At 36.0% G+C, this 20569-nt stretch overlaps 1 long non-coding RNA gene across 1 annotated transcript; it reads right to left on the bottom strand.

Annotated features, from left to right (window-relative positions):
• Positions 1–4052: 4052 nt before the first annotated feature.
• On the bottom strand, positions 4053–7963 carry LOC120323648. Its single transcript, XR_005564307.1, has 2 exons — positions 7571–7963; positions 4053–4279 (listed from the first exon to the last, which is right to left on the bottom strand). It is a non-coding gene; the product is annotated as an uncharacterized LOC120323648 (long non-coding RNA).
• Positions 7964–20569: the final 12606 nt, after the last annotated feature.

Raw genomic sequence — 20569 nt, 5'->3', positions numbered from 1 at the left:
TGGAGAAAACATCTCCCGGCATAACTACAGACACTTAGTCCAGTCTAAGACTGTTCCAAGTCTCTGCAATCCCCCCCCCCCCCAGCCAGGGGCTGGGAGGGCCCAGAGGCCCCGAGGGGCTCAGAGCCCCTTCCTCGTGGCTCTACAACATGGCCACCTCTCCTACAACAACCAAACTACAACTCATCTCTTCCGGTGAGCTTGTGGATATGTTTACATTTTTGCAGGAGCGCCCATTGGGCAGAACTTCAAAACTTCCAGGGGTTTCCACCCCTTGGGGTCTACCACTTCTCTTAGCCTCTGGGGGAAAACAAGATTCAAACCACAACAGTATCAAAATATTGTGCACCAGAGAAAGGAGACAACAGAAGATGGGGCGTCAATTTACCACCTTAAAAGAGCTTGTTGGACCTTTTTCTTGGGTACTGTGAACAGGTTTGGTTTAGGCAACTCAAGACAGTTGAAAAGGAGTAGAGTGGACTTATAGAAGGTGAAGAGAAGAGCAGCAAAGAAGGGGATGGAAGCATCACTTTCCAAGAGAAAAAAAACAAACCCTGATATTCTAAAATTTGGCGAGAAGAATGAAGAATCATGATTCACTAAAACTCAAAATACCAGAACTTATTGCTCTTGCTGAAACTTGTGAGACACCAGTTCGGAACAAACCAAGGAAAGAAGTTTTTCTTCCCAGTGGATAGCAAGCTTCCACAATTTATTGCCACAGGAGGCTGTGGAGAGATCAGCAGGTTTATTAATAACAAATCCATGAATGGATGACAAAGGGATTAGGCAGAGTCATACCTATTAGAATCTTGCATCCAACCCTTACAGATGCTGGGGGAGTTAGGAGATGGAGGAAGAAATGTGGCCAAACAGGCTCCTCCAAATTAGTATCTCCTTCCAGTACTTTTTAATTAATTATTTCTTGTGTTCACATGTCTAACAGCACAATACTGAAGCTAAACCATAGAACACAGCAAAACCTCTAGCAAACTCTATGTCTTTATTTTTTTTTCCCCTGAATGACTGCTCGATGATAAATGGAACATCTGAAATAAATGAAGGGAAAAGATGGCAAGTGACATAAACGTGAAAGATAACTGGAGGATTTTTAAATGAAATGTGATCTATTAGCAACACATACTAGAAAAAGGAGAAGAGTCAGATGACAACCTGGAAAAATGACAGTAACTTGGTTGCTTACAAGTTGCAACTAATACCATTCTAGATGTTCTAGACTACCTCACATGCTTCTGCTGGGCTGGCAGATACAGCCATGTGAATATCTGTTCCATCCTAGAATGACAGATGAAGAGTATAAGAAATGTATGCCCTACAGGTATTTAAAATGAAACAAGAATCATGTGTTTAGATACATCAATCAGTTCTCTTTCATCTTTAATAGAACACTAACAATAAATCTACAGTGCAAAAATTTGAAATATTGATATCCCCTGTAAAGATAAAGTATGTGAGTGATGTATTTTTAAACAGAGAGAATGCAAAGAAATATGGAAGCTTTAGTGACCCTAATACAAAGTAACTGTGGTGGTGCTTGTAAAGCCATTCCCTCTAAAGTTGTACATGGTTACAAATTCCTGCAAAGTGCTTTTTAGTAATACTTTGAAGCCCTCTGGTAATTTGTTTTACTCTGTACATGGTAATAAGGAAAACCATTCTGAAAGTTGAGGAATGTTTTGTAGTTGCTATATGAACTTTGCTATCATATTATTTTATCTGTTTGTGGCAATACATTAGGTCTAATATAAACTCTAAGAGCATAGAGGTAAAGAATATATGAACACAAGAAATGCAACAGAAACTATAGGGAAAATATCAATGGTAGAAATTCCAATCAAGCTTTCTAACTTCCTGGTTTTGAACAAACTAGCAACTTCATTCAGAATATTTGGAAGTTAAATGAAAATTTTTAAGTCAAGTCTAGCAGAAGAGAAATACCAACTATTAATTGAAAAACAATCCAGTTTGGAAGACTTTACTATCTGTGTACAGAACTACATGTTCAAAAAGTAGTATCACAGGACTGAAAGTTTCAAGTCAGTTTAGGGAACGCTTTGTGGATTAATTTTTTTATTGAAAAAAGTATTGTAATCAGCTTACATGTTTTGTTTTTAGTTAATTCTGCATAATTTAAAATTTTAAGGCAGAGTTAAGAAAGCAAAAGGGATTGACTATAGACTTCACAGTTTTGAAGGAAGTCCAGAAAAAGCATTTCTTGTACTTCAATGAAGTGGACTTAAACAAGCCTAAGAACTTGTACAGAAAGTAATCTAAAGGAAAAAGTGTAAAATAACTGTTATTTCTTAAAAAACAACATTAAACACTTTGAGGTAAACTACCCACATACAAAGTGAAAGTGAGCTTAGGAGGTCAGAAAACAATGTAGTTGAATGAAAAATTGTTTGATAATCTGAAAACCAAAAGGTAATCATGGAAAAAGTAAAAACAGTGACATAACAAAATGCTCTGTGAAAGAAAAATAAAAGTATACAGGGTGCAAATTCAGAAACCAAAGGAGTTAAAACTAGCAAAGGATATTAACAGCAATAAGATGTTCTCTAAGCACAGTACAATTTTAAGAGATATTAAGGGAAATAGGGAGGTGTTCCTATATGAGGTGAGTTACTGAGTGAAACAGAAGACATTTAAATGTTCGAAGGCTTTTCAACTTCAGCTCTAACAAAAAACAACATCATGAGCCAATACTCCAAAATTTACAAGTAAAAGCAAGGGCATAAGTGAACACTGCAAATGGTAGCAAGAAAAGACTAATCTTGGCAATGTGCCTATGAAATTCTATCTTTGCCTCAACAGGAAGAAATCCACTTAACACAATAACATAATTTCACAGAGTCAAAAGAAATACCGTTCATTTATATTCTTCCTTTCTTCCAAAGTGTCTACGGAACTTAAATTCAGAGGATTTTGGTGCCATTAAGTTATCTTATGTCACATGCCCTCTCTTTCACTGAGAATAGAGACAATTAATGAGAATTACTTTGTCAACACCTGCTTGGAGCCTCAGTTACTATCAGAACACTTTTTGAAAAAAAAGCCAGGGGCTTGGAAAACTGAAACAGAAATTAGGGATCACAGGTACTTGACTAAGGCTATAAGAATTCAATGGACTGAACTTATTGCTGTGATCATCAGACTATGAAATGCTTCCTCCTGAAGCAAAGGGATTCATGAGCAAGAAAAAAACCTCTAATCTTGTGATTCTGATGCTACAGAGCATGCTTGGGTAACTAAGATTAATCTGGGGAACTTTCAGATTGGGAGTCCAGTGCTGGGTTGAGTCTTTTGGTAATGAATACACTTCATGACTGCAAATGTTCTGTAGAAAAAATTTAATTTAGAATTAACAATATAAGAACAATTATCTGAAATTTGTACTTAAAGGTAGGGTTCAAGGAAGAAAGAAAGCAGCATTGAATGAAGATCAAGTCATGGGGACCTGACAGACTTGCAAGACCACTCTCCATCATCTTTGAAAAACTATGGAGATTGAAAGATATTTCTTACAAATAGAACAAAGTAGATGTCATAGTCAACTTCGAAAGAGGCAAAAAGGTCAGTCTGGACCACAGGCTAATCAGTTGTACTTTCATCCCTGGAAAAATCACAATGAGTATCCTGGAAGCCAAGGAAGTGGAAGTGACACGGAACAGAAAACATGGATTTACTAAAGGTATATTGTGCCTGACCAACTTGATTGCATTCTATGATAAAATAGATATGTAAGTGAGGAGAGAGGAGAGCATATCCAATATCTTGACTTAACAATGTTTCCAATACATTATCCTGCAATATTACTATGGACAAATTGGGATATTATAGTGCATGAGTGAGCAGCTAGATGAGCAAAAATGTATTTTGATGGTTGGACCCAGATGGTAATGGGTTGTACCCTACCAAGATGCTTCTTACAAGAGTCTGTGAGAGACTGAAATGTTTTTTGGCTTAAACATTGTTAAGATCTGTCAGGTAAAACATGCGCAGATATCTTCCCAAGAATGCCAAGGCAGTGGAAGGATTAAAACAAGGTTTATTTCAGATGCAAGGACCACTTAACAATGCTGCACACACTGGGCCCCAGGGAAAAAAGGCAATGCCCCGCCTTCTCCAAGGCTTTTTGTCTTCTCTCTCCCCCCCGCCCTCTGGCCGAAGGAGGTCTTGTACATGTCTGCAAACATGTTGTCTCTCTGTATACCAGGGAGAGAGAGAGGTTGCTCACATCTTCTCCCTGCAACCTTCTCTGAAATGCAAAACAAAGAAAAAAAACATGTAACTCGTTTGAGAAAGTGTTTTACAGTTTTCCTAAGTGAAATCGAGTTCTGGCTTTCTGTCACAAATTCTTCTGGAATTGTCCCTATCTCCACAAGATCACTGACTTTTGTCCACTGTAGCAAACTGTGCAAAGAAGCAACTGCTCAACAAAGCCCACCCCTCCCTGAGGATGCCTACTAATTTGGACTGTGATGTGAAGTGGAGGTAAGATGAAGGTGGTACTATTGTCCAGTTATCCCAGAAGAATGTATCCACGGGTTCCTCGAGGAAGCGGTCACAGCACCAAGCCTGTCAGAGTTCAGGAAGCATTTGGACAATGCTTTCAGGCAGATGTGATTCTTGGGGCTATCCTATGCAGGGCCAGGAATTGGACTTCGATGATCATTGTGGATCTCTTCCAACTCAGGATTTTCTATGATTCTATGATATTCATAACTGCAAAATATAATTGTAGGCATCTCTCACTGTGTATGTTTATGAATAAGTTTAAATATTTTTACCTTGGTTCTCAAGGATTTAGAAAAGAATTTTGAAATAGAATTTAATTTAAAATTAAGAATACTGTTTGCTGCTGTAACTAAGAAACCACATGATTCATAAACTGCTACTGAGATGCTATAGAAATATTTTTTTCCTGGAGCAATAACAATTAAATTCTCTTCAAAAGGTCCTGTGGTCTCTTCTGTGACTAAGAGGCATATGAATTAAAATTAAAGCTTTTCTGACAGATATTTGTCTAAGCTGTTCTTTAAATTCCTCTCTTTGACAGTCTCCTTCAACCATTTATTCAGATATTGTATTAAAGTGTTTTCCTTTAGGTGAACCTAGGTCTCCTTTGCTTCAATTTAAGAGTACTGCTTCTTTTCCTATCTCAAATCCTATGAGATGGTTTTGACCAAAACACTTCTATATTCATAACACTCTAAAAAGTAGAATTAAGACCTCATATAGAATGTAATGTACTGTCTTGGTTACCCACATTAATGAACTTAAATTGAAACAGGTTCAGACATGTCAAAATAATTACAGTAACGAAAATCCAAGCTTATGAAAAGAGGTTAAAGGACTTGACTTGTTCATATAAGGAGTCATTTAATTTTGATAAGCTAAATATTTGGGGCTTTGGAAGAAGTGAGAAAGAACTAATTAAATTGGAAGATAATGCTGGTGAAAAGCAAACAGCTATAAATTGATTATGAATATAATTCCAGACAGAATAAGAAAAAACATTTACAATCATGAAGTAAATTTTCAGATAAGCCTACATGCAGGACTATGGGGACAATTAACTTAATTGCTCTAAGATAGTATTTGATAAAATATTATCTGGGCTACATCAAAAGAAGGGTAAGTTTATGTTAGATATTAAGAAGAAATTCTTCATTGTGAGGTTGGTGAGGCACTGGAACTAGTTACCCAGAGAAACTGCAGAAGCCCAATCCCTGGAAGTGTTCAAGTCCAGGTTGAATAGGGCTTTGGGCAACCTGGTCTAATGGAAAGTGTTCCTGCTAATTGCAGGGGGTTGGACTAGATGACCTTTAAGGTCCCTTCCAACCCATAATACCCTATAATTCTATGAAGACTTATGAAAGAAATTCTGATGATCCAAGATTATAAATTTCACATAAGCATCTTTTGATATCAAACCTGAATATAGTCACAAGAAATAATTTTATGAGTGACTGCAAAAGTTTTGTCTCAATCATTTTGTGTAAATTCCTTGTTTCAAGAATCCCATAGAAAACAGACTGAAGATTTTTTTGCAGATTCATTTCTGGGGTACTTTTTCCCTTAATGATCTAGTGTATAAATGCAACGTTGCTGACAGGGAGCTGATTCTCCAAAGGTTCTCCATTTGCTTGCAGTATCTCTGGTGTATAACTAAAATCCCAAATATGAATTCAAATCAAGAAAAATCCTTTCCTACCCCAAGAACAACTACAAGACTATTTAAAGAATTATTGAGATCTTATGTAATTGATGTTCATAATTGGTTTGCTGCAGTTTCTGTCTTACCTGAATAATACAGGAGATTATCACAAGACCACTTACATATTTGTATGAATTGATTTCTTGTTAACAAAAAAAATAGGATGACAACAGTGGTCTTGATTTCTCCTGTTCTATACTGTGCATTGATGATGTTGCTTGCAATGTATGTCTTAAATTTCTTATGGGCTGTAGGAAAACATTTCAAGCTTCGTGGTTTGTAAGATTTGTTTAATGTTCCTTCTGTACTAATGTTTTTTCTTTCCTCATTTCCTGTGGCTATGAGCATTTAGATGGGTGAAAGGAGAGGGTAAAGTAGATGAAATTTTAATTCCCTCATCTTAATGTTTTTAAATCTCATTTTTACATAATTTCAGATCCTCAAAAAACTGTCTAGTTCATCTAGACCAATTTAGTCACTTTCAAAAAAAATCTTCCATGTCACTGCTGACTCAATAAGGATGTGTGACATTCTTCAATAGCTGAAATTGCCTGCTTTAAGGAAATTAGATGTGTTGTTAATATGTAATGACTTTATTCTCAGTATCAGAATGCTAGTGATTAATCAGAAGAAAAAATTATGAATATATTTGTCTGGCTCAAGGGTTAAATACAAATAAAACTAAACTTCTAGCAGTACATTTTCAATAACTGCAGTATCACTTAGCAAGTCCGGGTTTTTTTATGGATGTTGTTTTAACAACACCCAATTGTTAATGATAGGGAATCCTCTGACACCTATTACCAAACAACAACAACAACAAAAATTCATATTTTTGTCAGAGATTTTAAAATTCATATTTGAAATCTCTGTTTTGAAGATATACTTGCCTGGTGAGATTTAGTATACTGAAAGGGGCTAGATTTGTTTGCTTGTTTTTAAGTCCAGTTGAGAACAAAACTGAAATATTCTTTTAAGCTTCACAGAAAGTTTGTTTAATATGTAAGTGCTTAGAAATTAGCATTTTGGATTTTACAATCACAGCTTTGTACTGATAAAATTTTTAACATTATTCATTTAGAACACCTAGTGAGTTAATTTTAAAGGCAGAAATTTTAAAGGCTAAGCAGAAAACATAAAGACTTCAGTTCTACTATTTAACTAGAAAACAGCTCACAACATAATGTCACATATAAGCCCACACTATTTCAAAATATGTCATCAAAAATTGATATTTTACCACTGTAATTTTTTTTTACCAAGAGCTGTGAATAACATCATGTAGAGACGAATCTTCAATGATGACCTGATAAAATGGCTGGTACCTACCAGTTCCTTCAATTGCTTTTAGTTAGCTGTGAATGGGACTGCAGTTGCCCAGGATTTTTTAAATTTTTTTTCTCCATCAGAAAGAAACTGTATCTCATGCCCTGTGGATTAACATACCGAATGTTTCACAGTTCAATTGAAAGGAATACTTTTGAGATCTAGTATTAATGCCTGCTTCCTTTGTATTTGATAACAAACACCATTAAATGCTTATGCTATCAAAATTACTTTGAGTCTTTTAAAACTTTACTGCCACATATCTGAAGTAATTCTGTAGCCTTCAATATCATCTTTTCTATCCTGCTATTACAAATCTAGATACAGATTTATGTTCTTATCACTCCCATGGAATTCCTTATTCACGCACATTCAGAAAGAAATGTTCAATTATATCATTGCAGATATTAATGTAGATCTCTACTGGGTTCTTTTTAGACATTAGTATTGTATTTAATTCCTTTTTATTCACTATGTAGGATGCCAAAATGTGCAGGCACGTCTACAGGACTTTTTGTCCTATAACTCATTACAAGGAATTAAATAGATTCAAATTCTGAAGAAACAGATTCATAGCTAAGGTAACACTATCCAAGGAGCCTCATAGTCCCTACCCACTTCCTACACACGAATCATGAGAAACTTATAGTAAGTGTAAAGAATAAAATATTTAAATGACACCAGCCTCCACATCCTCTTTTCATCCAGGAATGACAACATTCAAGCTTGGGGGAGGTGGTTCCCTTGTACAAATGAAAGAGAGGAACCAGACATATCTGACTTTCTTTTTCATAGTTCTTTAAAATAATTTAATAATTTTTGTCTTATAACAAAATAGTTCTGTCCCTCAGACAACATCTGTGATCTTGACATATGTCCATTAATACTGCATATTGCAAAGCATGAACTCATAGTAGTCACCAAGGAGTCCTAAATTTGGTAGAACGGTTCAGGGAATAGGAGTATGAGAGCAGAGTGAAAAGGAAAAAAAAAAATTTCTTTGGAAAGTCACAGAAGCCAAAAGAGAAGTGACGGAAAATAGCAGATTTTTTTTTTTTTTTAATCAGAAGTCATAAAATTATAGAATGGCTGGAAGGAACCTTAAATATTATCTAGTTCCAACCCCCCTTGCCACGGGCAGAGATGCCAAATATTGGTACTAAAATAGTTATTTCTGTTCTGCTGCAAAATAAACCTGTCCCTTAATGAAGGACCATTTAGTTCTGCATCACTCAGAGAAAACACATTTCTACCACAGGTTAATTTTTGCAATTGACTGACTTTAGATTAATCAGAGGTTTATACCAAGATAATATATTACCAGAGCATAACTGAGAACAGTGATATTACAGGCACGTTACAATAAAACCAAACATAAATTAATTAATCTCATAACAGTAGAGAGATAACAATTTTAATATATTAACACATTAATATTATATCCTTTAATATGAAGGGAAGATGTAATAGTTGATGACCTCTTGGACACAGATGACTGAAACTTAAAGAGAAAAAAATAAATATCGTAACTTTCAAGGTGTCATTAAGAATTATGTTTCAAGGTACAGTTAACTAATCAATGTATCTATAACAGCTACTAGAAGAGCACCGAATATGAGAGACCACTTATCTGAAAGTAATAGACCATCCTCAGGATGGTACAGTCAGAGGACAGATTATTAGGCATTATGAAAAATTAATTTCTAATTGTTAGTCTTTCCATCAAGGCAAGTTGTGTATTTTCTATCTACAGGAAGTAAGAAAAGTATATCTAAATTTCAAAGAATTACAGAATCAACTAGGTTGGAAAAGACCTATGAGATCATCAAGTCCAACCTAAAGTAATCGAATCCCACCTATTTGTTAATAGGTTGAATAGGTCTGACTAAACTACTTTTAGGGTAGCACAGGAAAAGAAAACAAGTCAAAATGTACCTCACTTCAACAAAAATAAACCATGTCAAAAGCAGGACCTGGGTTTACAGAATTATGACAGTGTTTCCCCCATGAAAACTTGTAGTCTTCCATGACATAGTATGGTACCAACAATCTCTGGAACCAAAAACGTAATTATACTTTATCTTTCATTTCTCCTGTTTCAGAATCTTATTACCAGAGTTTACAGAAATGTTTGTGTTGTAAAAATTACATGTGCTACTGTAGAAAAAATTTTAATTGCAGAAAAGTTTTTTCAGCAATGTGAAAGCTGTGATACAAACACAGGCATAAATAGTATATGGACCAGAGAAAAAAAATAATATTTTCCTTATGTCTCTGACTTGTTTACTGATATTAGTATAACATCAGTGTTTCCTACAGTTTTCAAGTTCTTCCATTTCAAATCTCCCCAAAGTCTTTGTTTCACAAACAAACTGTGCCTAACTTCTTTGAATAAGGTCATCACTTAGCAAAATTTGGATGATAAAATCAGATACCACTTGCCGCAGTCCGAAGAGGGGATGGGGCCGTGGCACAGCACGGGTCCGGGACACAAACTAGGGTGCAGGTAAAATCCTCTATTCCAACACGCACGCAGCTTTTTATCACTTCAGGAGGGGAAAGGGCCAGAAGATGGGGCGGAGCATGAGACAGACAAGCGGGGGGACAAACCAGGATAGGGACACCGGCAAAAGGGGGAGGAGGACAGGAGGGACCAGGGAAGGAAAGGGCGAATGGGAGCTGTCTCCTCTCTGCAGCTTCTCCGGCCAATCAGCAGAGAAACAGGGGAGCAGGGGAGTGAATAAGCCGGGACATGCCTAGGAGATACAAATTCTGGGGAAATATACAATGTGTATATACATAATGACTGTAAAGTCTGCATCATAAAGTCTGTTCAATCACTGTACGTATTTTTCCACTTCTGAAATCGTTCCCATTCTAATTCTTGGTCCTCAACATCTACCCCTCCGTTGTTTGAATCATGCACGGCTAAAAAGATATTTTTTGTGATAGTCTTCTTGCAGCATGCTGCGACACAGGAGATGGTTAATAACAACACAAACAGAAGAAGCAAAATTTCAAAACAGGTTAACAGGATTTGCTTAAGCCAATTAGGTAGACTGGGTAAACTTAGCTTGTCAAATAAGTAATCGGTGGAGAACTTTGGTGACATTCATATGTCACTGACCAGATCTTGTAAGTCTTTGATGCTTTTGAACACAGATTGGGAGTGGTCAGAGAAATTGAGACAGCACATGCCTTCCAACTCCTGACACCCATGGCCATGCATTAAAAGGAGAAAGTCTGTTGTGGCCCTGTTTTGGAGGGATACCTCTTTCAATTTTAGGGTGTCTTTAACCAGGCCCTCCAGGGCAACGCTGGTGGCATTAGCCTCTTTAGCCATCCAGCATCCCAGGCATGTTAGGAGGCCAAGTGCATCTGCTGTCCCAACCCCTGGGAACACCGCAAAGGCGCTCCAAAAATTCATGGTTTTTGACCATAAGGGTATACGAGGGTCGCAGTTTTCTGGGATTGGCTGAACAATACTACTCACTGATTTATAAGGGGAGGATCTTTTAGATCAAATTGGTGCTGATGGAATTTGGCTTGAGAAAAGGAATTTGCCGGGGTTAAAGACAGAGAATGGCACTATAGTACAGGGGCCTCCTACCAGGTAAGAGGGGACACCTGCCCAGGCTCTCTCACCACAGATTAAAAACTTTCCCTCTGGCAACACCATTGGTTTTATGCCAACAACCTCAGCGATTATTTTCTCGGGCACGGTGTTGTTGCACCAGAGGGAGATGTTTTGATAAATTTCTTTATAGGGAGTCACTTTGTGGCTATGAACTTTGACAGTGGTGTTTGGTGTAAAGAGAAAACAACGATTTGTAACTATTGATCCCATAATTTCAATTTCCATGGGCTCCTCAGTCCCATATAAGGGAGATTCAAAATGTACCTTTGAACCTTCATTTGTGGGTATTCCAATTAGACACGTTTGAAACAGGTTATTAATGTTCAACAGGGACAGGCAGATGGCCTCATTTCCTGTCTCCTGAGCTAATTTTACCCAGATGTTCTCTGAATTGGTATAAGCCCAGTTTGGAAGCACAGCTGCAGTTCCCGATGTTTGCTTGGTTCCTATGTCGAGGAGGATGACGAGGAGGCAGGCACAGGTGTAACGCATGGTGGATCCTGGTAGATCTTGACTCTCTTTGCTGGGACCCACTTCGAGCCGGTCTCAGTGGAAACACAGGCATGTCCTTTCCCCCACGTGATGAGAGGGAAAGGACCCGTCCATTTGTCAGTTAAAATACCTTTATATAACACTTTGACCTTCCTTGTATCCTGGTTTGATGCTGAATGGAAGTGCCTTTCAATGGGACTTCTACTCACGGGCATGTCAGGTTCATTCAATTTATTTAAAAGATTTAAAACATACGTGACTTTGTCCAATCTTTCTTGGGGAGTCATACCTATACTCCCCCTGTTTTGTTTTCTGATTAAATTTTTGATGTTTTGATGAGCTCTTTCCACAATACCTTGTCCCGTAGGGTTATGTGATAAGGTGGATACTTCAGGTATTAAAGAATGCCTCAGTTTCTTTTGATACATATGAGGGGGCATTGTCAGTTTTGGCCTGTTTTGGGACCTCCATTCTTGCAAATGTGGATAGAAAATGCCTCTTGACATCTCGATTTTTCTCACCTGAATGCGCTGTTGCCACTATCATTTTGGAAAAAGTGTCAATCGACACTTGCACGTATTTTAATGTTCCAAATTCTGGTACATGTGTCACGTCTGACTGCCAAATTTCCAGTGGCTCCAGCCCTCTGGGATTAATCCCCTCAGGTTTAAGCGGGGCCACTGCCTGGCAGTCGGGACAGGGCCTCAGGATTTCTTTTGCCTGATTTAATTTTAATCCGAATTGTTTTTGGAGCAATCAGGCTTAATGAAATTATCAGAGGACAGGACCATGGAATCTGTGAGTTTAGGGTCAATCACTATGGCTGAGCCCTTGCAGTTTCTTGCTGTACTTACAAGAGGGCTGTTAGACTAACCCAAATATCTTACAGAATTACATCCAATCTCTTTCAGAGAGACAGCTGCTCTCAGATCTACTTTTTGTCTCTCCTCATCTTTAGCTTTAGACTCCTCAATCCCCAGCAGGAGGTTTCCAATGTTTTGACTGTCAATGAATGAAAAAATTATTTTAATAAGTGTGTGCCTATATGTATGTACATCCCTTTGTTCCACTGTGGAAAACTAACATTTTTCCCCTTAACGTACAAAGTTCATGTGTCATTTTCTCAAATTCCTCCCACTGGTTAAACACACAATAGCCATGCTAATTTGAATTTAATTTGAAAATTTTTACAGAAATAATACAAGGCATATGTGAGCAAAAAATTAATAATGTTATGCAAAACCTGTTTTTTTAAGCTATTTGATGAAGGAAAGCTGTTTAGTTCAAATGTGATTTTGCACTACATCCCTCAAAAAATTCTTTTTTCCAATTGACTCTTTCGGCATTCTACTAAATAATATTCCCCTTATATCTCAGTAATTTTTTCTATTCTATTTAAAGAAACAAATATTTAGCAAAACTTACTACAAAAAAAATCAAAAGTTCATAGATATTGCAATGAGTGTCTTTTTACTTTTCTTCAATTATTTTTATCTGTAAATATTTGCCAACATTTATGGAAACACAATAATAGGTTTAGTATTTCAGTTATCTTCTCAAATATAAATAGGACTCAAAAATATAACATAGGAACTGCTGCATGAATTTGTATTAACACTTATGGTACTGTTTTAATGAGTTGAAATTTATGGCCCCATTTTCTAATATTTAAACCTTTTACCAACATTGTGGTAAAAGAATAATACAATTTTCGTGCAGGGCTCTAGGATATTTTCTGGAAGGTGACACTTATTTCCAAACAGATTTAGAGTTAACTAGCATTAAGTACCATGGCTGTCCATGTCACTACAAAAAAACATGGTTCTCAGAATTAAGACAATTGAGAAAATGCGTCTCTGAATTCGACGCTTGAATGGCAACTTTGCTAATGAGATCTGCTGTTCCAGAAATGACACTTAGCAAACTTGAGAGCTAACAAGAAGGAAAAGAATTTTAATGGTATTAGATATCCTAAATCAGATAAGAAGATCAGCAAAAAGAAGTGAAAGACTTTTGGACAGATGAGAGACTTTATATGCAACTACAACTCAAAAAAGCTAAATTCAAAACTCTTAAAGAAACCACAACTTCTACACTAGTAGTTGTCCTGAGTAAAGAGAAATATACTCCCGTCTCTCGAGTATTTTTCTTTAAACTAGAAGAATTAATGTGTCTTACAAAATATTTTTTCAGTGTCTATAGCAACACCACCCTTGCTTTTCATTGGGACTGTAGGGATTATTGACATGCAAACAACAATGAAACTTTATTATAAATGTTTTATATCAGATATTTAATTTTACATACACCGACAAACAACTAATGTGCTTGATTTCAGAGTAACATTGTGTTTATTAAATTTTATATCCAAATTTTTCAAAGACATGAAAGTGCAGGAAAAGTCTAGTTCAAAGGAAATGTGATTTCTAAATTGATGTTTTATCATTTGTTTCACATTTGTTAGCCATCACATGCCCAGTATTCCTCCAAGATACTTGTGGCACATTGAAGAAAATGTTACAGTAGCAAAATCTGAGGTGTATGATGAGTAGTTACATTTGAAACCTGGATTTACAATTAACTTTACTGGGGGTTGTTTTGGGGTTTTTTATGATAGTACAAGGACAATTAATTTTTTAGTTAACAGCATTACAGTTATACCTGAAAAGTCTTCTCATTAGATTTCTTTTTCAGGTGCTTATATCTTTGCGAAATAAAAGCTCTTTGGGCTAAACTTGTCCTCAATTCTTATTCTTTTTCAGTTCTTTGATTTTATTAATAATAATTTACTATTAACAGTACATATAACTCTCAGTAATTTGCATATGCTCCCATTGCTTCTGGTTTCCTTTTCACATTTTTCCTAGATGACTGCAGTTACACATTTTGGGCAGCACTGAGCATCACATATTAAAATGCAAAAAGTTCTGGTTAGCTTACTCTGTGTTAGCTGACCTACTAATTGACCCTATCTCATCCTTGCTACTTTTAAGCACAGATAGTATGAACAATTAGTCACTGGGGGTCCTATTACTACTTATTAGTCACTGTTTTAGTAACCAGTTGCTCAAAGGTACGGTTCTAGATCCATCTTAGACATCTGATTCTGCCTGGTCTCTCTATCCGTTGCTCCAGATGGACATAGGTTCCTTGTAAATCCTATGTCATGTTAGCTACACAGAGGTCTCAAATACCTTGCATACAGTGTTCTGATTCATGTACTTCACAACTGGTCAGCCAAATGACTTCCAGGCTGAACAAACCCAATTCTCCCAGCTTCTCAGCCTTCCCTCATGGGGCAAGTGCTCCAGCCCTTGGGGGCCATCCTCTGAGCTCGCTCCAATTTGTAGATACCTTTCCTGTATTTGGGAGAGAAAAACTGGGCACATTATTCCACATATTTTCTCTGTTCAGTAGAGGAAAGTAATCACTTCTTTCAATATACCAGAGACATTTCTAACCCAGTGTGCTGTTCGTCTTCATTGCTGAGAGGATGCACTGTTCGTTCAGGTTCGATTTGTTCATTAGGACACCCAGGCACTTTTCAGTAAACCTGCTCCCAAGTTAGTCAGTCCCCAGTCCAGTCACCGTAGAAGTCTGTTTCTAGTAATTCCCTTAGCTAGACCACAAGAATGCAGCTTAGATAAAAAGCTGCTTTCAAGGATTGTGCAAACATCAAGGTAGATTATATTCACCGCTCTCCCCTCATACACAGTCACCTCAGAGTTCAGTTTAGGAACTCAAACTGTGTGTGCAACAAGTTGTATCTTTACAGAATGCCCAAAACAGCAATGACAGCCAGTTTGAAAATGAGACATTGTTCCACAGTGGTTATTATCAATATTATTATAATTTCTCCTTTTCAAAATTGATCAGTCCATCTATTTGTACATCTGAGCTTTGAATCAGACTTCAGAATATATATACACACTCAAAAGTAACCTTAATACAGAATCAGTTCTTCATAATGCAAATTGTCTAACCCTAGAGGTTCAAAACCGAATTTTAAGCAGTGGGCCAAATTAATCTTTAATGTAATTTCACTGATGTCAGTATGCATAACATCAACTATTAATTTGACCTAATTTATTAGGAAGACTTTGGGCAGATTATAAATGCTACTGAGTTTGCACTCTGTATAAAAATACATTATGTATGATCATGAAGCTGAGTGACTTTTATTTGTGGCAAAAGCCATTTGGTTAAAATCTACACATATTAAAAATAAAAAAAAAAAAAGGAGAAATATTTAATTCATCACGACTCCATATTGGCAGAGCACTTAAAAATACAGTTCAAGCTGAAGACATGCTTAAATACTTTTTCTGTTGGTCCAAATGATTGTTTGGAATTTGTATTGTCTAACCATTTTTAAAAAAAATGTACTAATAGATCTACAAGTAAAAAAAGAGTGCTAATGCACGAGCAAAGAAATAATGTTAATCTAAAATGGGGAAAATCATCAAAATATAAGTATATTCACTTATCATCTTGCAAATATGGGTAAATATTAATTATTCCATCAGGGGGGATACTTGTAATTTTATTCATAAAAGGGTGTTATAAAAAATAGACTTCTAGAAAAAATTAATTTAAAAAAATAGGAAGGAAGAAAAAGCAACATTCTATTTGCATAACTCTGAGTGAACATATGAACAAGCTTAAATAACGAATAAATGCCAAAATGTCTCAAAGAGCACTATAATGATATTCAATTTTAGCTTTTCTCCATAGATATTGACATGACTTTAGGCAAAAATTGAAGTATCAAGCGGATAGATATCAAGTACTTTCTGCCACACCCCCATAATCTCTTTTTATTCACTTATGAACAGGACTATAGCTTCAAATTTTTCCCTTTCGTTAGCCAAAACAGACTATTGCACTTGTCCTGTACTGCTAAATCCTTTTGTGCCTCAATTAAAATTAAACTTGAGTTTTGGTAAGAATCCTGCATGTGAAAATTTGAGCTTTTCTCTAAATTCATTATTATTTAGCAATTTCTTTTTCTTTTCTTTTTTTTTTTAGGTCAGTCTTCCCATCCTTAGAATTCTTAATTGCTGTGACAGTAGATATTTGTGGGCTTTGTTGTATATTCAAGGATGAAAAAGCCACCATTGCTACGAGAAAATATGATAAACCGTGTGCCTCTTCTTCAACCCACTGATAAATGTATACACTGGAGTTTAGGTATTTTGCCTGCTGCCATCTGAAGTCCTTGATCTGCAGAGTCCTATGTATTCTTCATAGCACTTTCTAGCTATTGGTGCTGTCTGTACTACATGGTATTTTCCTGGATTTTCTCACATTTGCCACAAATTTGCAACTCATCTACCTTCCTATACTCATTTTTCTTTCTGAGAACATCTAAGATTCACATAGGACATAATAAATTACCAGTCTTATTTTAGATATGAAACTATACAGAACAATTTTCAGAGATTAAATTTCTTAAAGCACAGTTTCCAGCAATTTCAGGACAAGCAATTCTGCATTCACAGTGGACATTAGTCATTGGTGCAGCTGAATTTAGAGGATTTAATGCAGATGAATATCACAACTTGACATCCCTCATATCATACAGTTCACTCTGTATGTCTTATTGCTAAGATGTTGCAATTACAGAACTTTTAACTTTTGTGATGACAAACACAGCTTTGAAAGTTGAAGGGTTGGAGCTGGTCTTCATTTTTTGCTGATGAGATGTCTGTCTTCTAAACAAAAAAGAAAAAAGAAAAAAAAGACAAAAAGAAAAAAGTAGGTTTTTCTTCTAATTTCCCGGGAGATAATATTAAGTCACCACTGACTTGTATGTTTTCAATTCCACAACTCTTACATTCTCAAATGTAAGAGTTAGTTTAACTGACATCCACATTGCTTTTAGGACTGGACACACACAAGGGAGAAAGCAATTTTAAGGAAGCAAAAGGTGCAATACATGACACTTCTGTGTCTCTCTTACTCTGGACAGGAAAAGTTAGTCAACCTCCCCTAGAGTGGTAAAACAGAAAACTGTAGAAACAGATTAATTTTCTTTTTTCAATATTTATTATGCTTTCAACCAATATTTATTATGCTTTCAAGCACCCTGAAATAGAAACTCTGAACACTTTGATTAATGGCCTGAAAGATTGTCTAGTGTTGTCGCTGTTTCAGAACATATTGCTGTGTCTTTAGCTCTAAGATTTTCGTAACTCCTTCTAGGAGTTGTTCTTTCCCAACTCAAAACAAATACGTGGTCCAAGAAGAAAAATACATTTGACTACTGATTAACCCAATCTATCTGTCTGTTGGACCATTATTTCAATTCCAAGTCCAAATCAGTAAAAGGACAGTATCTATGTATAGCAATATAACCTTGGACCTTGAACAGAAATGTAAGCTTAGAGCATCTTCAGACAGTTATGAACCAATGACTCAGGCCCCAATTTGTGTTGCATTTAAACTGTCAGACTGACTATCCTAATTCTGCTTTCAAAGCCCACTGCTCCCTCTGGGACATCAGTGTGCCAGTGTAATGCTACAATTCCTTGTAGTCTTAGGGTGGATTTACCTAAGGCTACTCTACTTCAGCTCCCTCCTGCCTGGGGTCTTTAGTCTCTGGCTGCTTTTCTTTCAATACTTCTCTTTTTTGCTTCCTGGCGATAAAAGTATCATGTCAGTCCTGATTTGTCACTTCACAAGCTTTCTAGTAACTACTAAAGCACTGAAAACCCCAAAAGTCTCCATAGAGTTAGAAGACAAAAAATACTCAAAAATTAGCAACCATGAACACATTTTCTTAGGCAAAGGCAGCAATTTCTAACAATTTTTTTTTCCTTGGCCACGACTATTTCTGAACATAGATGCTTCTACACGTGAACCTTTGAATTAAGTCTAACAATCTGTATCACAGCAACTAGTTCAAAAGCAGCAGTTGGCAAACACCAGCCCTTCAACAGAAATAAAATATAGTTTAATGGTTAGCACTACACAGTTAGAAATGTTCACAGGGACATTTCATGTTATAACATCTGTCACGATTCTGTTTTCCTGTAGGGTATGAGCACTAAAGGAACACTTTGACAGGGAATATCAGTACGATTATTTTTATTTTCTATTATGTCTTAGAAGAGGAAATCATATTATTTCTACATCATTGATATCTGATTTCAGTTCTGAGCTAGCTTAGACTTATTTTTCTGCATTATATTCCATTAGGCTAGAAAAAAAAATCCCCCAAAAACCAAAAAAACCACCACCACAACAACAAAACCACACAAAAAAAGCCCCAAACAAACAAAACCAAAAAAAATCTTTTCTCTCTAAACATATCAAAATTCTGAACCACCGACTACAGCATCTTGTCTCTACTGAATACAGGCAACCTTTGCCTGCAGCAAGTGGTGTTCCCACACTGTTTGACTTAATTCAGTTCAAAGACTTCAGCATGCTTTAGAGTTACAATCTTTGGTCACCATAGCAGGCAACAAACAACCACACTTTTAGAATTCAGGTCTCAAGCATGTGTCACTTCCTGTTGCTTTTTTAATTGATGTACTACCATAAATTAAGATTCCTAAATGATATCTCAAGGGTACCCTTTCTGTAATGTCACATCAGCACTGTGTTTTCCTATGCAAAGTATGTAACTTGTGTTTGACACATTGTTTGATTAACTACTGAAACTGTAAACTTTTTTATCATTCACAAACCCTGTAGTTATAAACTTAGACTGTGTATACTAATGTGCCTGGAAAAAGTAGCATACTCCGGTTAAAGCGACTTACTCTGATGAGAAGACATGGCCTTACATTTAAATTTCAAAAATCTTTCCCTACAGAAAGGAAACTATTCAAGAAGAAAAGCATGCTTTTTCACTTCTTGGACATCCCATAACAGTAGTCACTAGATAAAAATTTATGGGCTTAAATTTAAAGAACACCTTAATATACATTGCTATTGAACATGCAATGTTGCATGTCTTTTTTGCTGTTGAAATTAGGAAAAGAAGTCATCTTTCCAAAGAGAAGAGAAAAAAAGAAACAGCAATAGCAGATGAATACCACGCCTCTGGAATAAAGGATGAAAATCTAGACTCTACCAGCCTTTTTATTTCAATGTCATTTAAATCGTCATTAAACATTTTCAGAAGTATATATCAGAGACAGGTGAATTCTCAAAACTGATACAGATTTTTTAGCAAAGAACAGTGCTAAAATTATACAAAAATTAAAGAGCATTTGATGAATATTTCTTCCTTTTATCTCCAGTCTTAAGGGTGTACTCAGAGCTTACAATTCATAACAAGTTTTCCACCTTTATTGTAGACCAGCATGGACACTAAGAAGACAACAGCTTTCAAAATATGCTAATTAGATTAGTAGATTTTCAGTGTTTTAAAAATAAAATAGGTCAAAAAGTAAAAAAGGTCAAAAAACATTTTTCAAAATTAAGGACAGTAAGTAGAAGAGAAAGTAGAGTACTCCACGAGCTCCAAATAATACACACTGGAAAAATGAAAAACTCTGGCAACTTAACATGGGTGCTGAGGAAAATCACTGGAAGGAAGATATGGACTACATACCTCTTTCAAAGTAACTGTGAGAAGCATTATTTATGTCAGTGCATGTCATGGAAAAACAATTTTGTGAAACATACTTGTCATTCTTATTTAAGATTATACCTTTGATTGATGATTATATTTATCATCCAAGGCTTATTATCTTTAATTTGTGTGGAGCGTTTTGTTTGAAAATAAGTTAGATATGCTATTAAAGAGAAGATTAGACTAGATTGTCAGAAAAGTGTTAAGACATAGTTTTACAGCCTTGAAAGAAAGTATGTCGATCAATATCACTACTGTCATTGTATTTACATTTTTATTTTCTTTT

The sequence above is a fragment of the Pipra filicauda genome, unplaced genomic scaffold, assembly GCF_003945595.2.
Source record: "Pipra filicauda isolate LSUMZ 115617 unplaced genomic scaffold, ASM394559v2 scaffold308_size869403_pilon, whole genome shotgun sequence".
Lineage (NCBI taxonomy): Eukaryota > Metazoa > Chordata > Aves > Passeriformes > Pipridae > Pipra > Pipra filicauda.
This window is presented reverse-complemented; position numbering and strand designations above follow the sequence as displayed.